The 768-nt window shown below is 37.0% G+C and overlaps 1 non-coding gene across 1 annotated transcript; it reads left to right on the forward strand.

Annotated features, from left to right (window-relative positions):
* The first annotated feature begins 325 nt into the window (after window positions 1-325).
* Window positions 326-452, forward strand: LOC130019528 (small nucleolar RNA SNORA27). Its single transcript, XR_008791846.1, has one exon. It is a non-coding gene; the product is annotated as a small nucleolar RNA SNORA27 (small nucleolar RNA).
* Window positions 453-768: the final 316 nt, after the last annotated feature.

Genomic DNA, 768 nt, shown 5'->3' on the forward strand with positions numbered 1-768 from the left:
AGTAACGTCGTGAAGAAAACTTAAATACATACTTCTAAGTGAAAGGATATTCTGAAAGACAACATAAATATATTTTAAACAACAAAATGTTTATAGTGGAAAAGTTAAACGGGCAGGCAGTACACTCTTTAATACAACTCAAACAGAAAATAGAGCCTGCACTGAACTCCAATAAAAAAAAAAGTTGTTATTTTTAAACATTGGGATGATATAGAAAAATTTAAAATAAAATTTAAAAAGAGACTTTTAAAGGGCTAGGTTCATTTAGGACATGCAAACAAATTGCATCCTCCGAACTAAATATGATTCCTTAATTTTTTTTCTATGCATCCTTCTCATTTTGCCAGTTGGACTCAAGTCTTCATTGGTAATTCTAGTGGGGCAAAGAAAGTGTCCTTTTATAACTGAAGCAAACTGGGTGTTGGTCTTGTATGCTGTCAAAAGAAACAATGTGAAAAAAAAATGGGCTGGGATTGAGCATACATAGTGGAGAGGGCTTGCTTTGCCAGGACTGACCTGGGTTTAAATCCCAACATTGCATATGGTTCTCTGAGCATCACCAGGAGCGATCCCTAAATTTAGAGCTAGGAGTAAGCGATGAGCACTTTTTTAATGTGCCTCCCCAAGTATTTGCATACATTTGTATACTGCCACTGTCACTGTCCTCCCGTTCTTCATCGATTTGCTGGAGTGGGCCCAGTAACATTGTGAGACTTGTTACTGTGTTTGGCATATGGAATACATCACCGGTAATTTGCAAGGCTTTGC

This window comes from Sorex fumeus, unplaced genomic scaffold, assembly GCF_029834395.1.
Source record: "Sorex fumeus unplaced genomic scaffold, SorFum_2.1 ptg000008l, whole genome shotgun sequence".
Classification (NCBI taxonomy): domain Eukaryota; kingdom Metazoa; phylum Chordata; class Mammalia; order Eulipotyphla; family Soricidae; genus Sorex; species Sorex fumeus.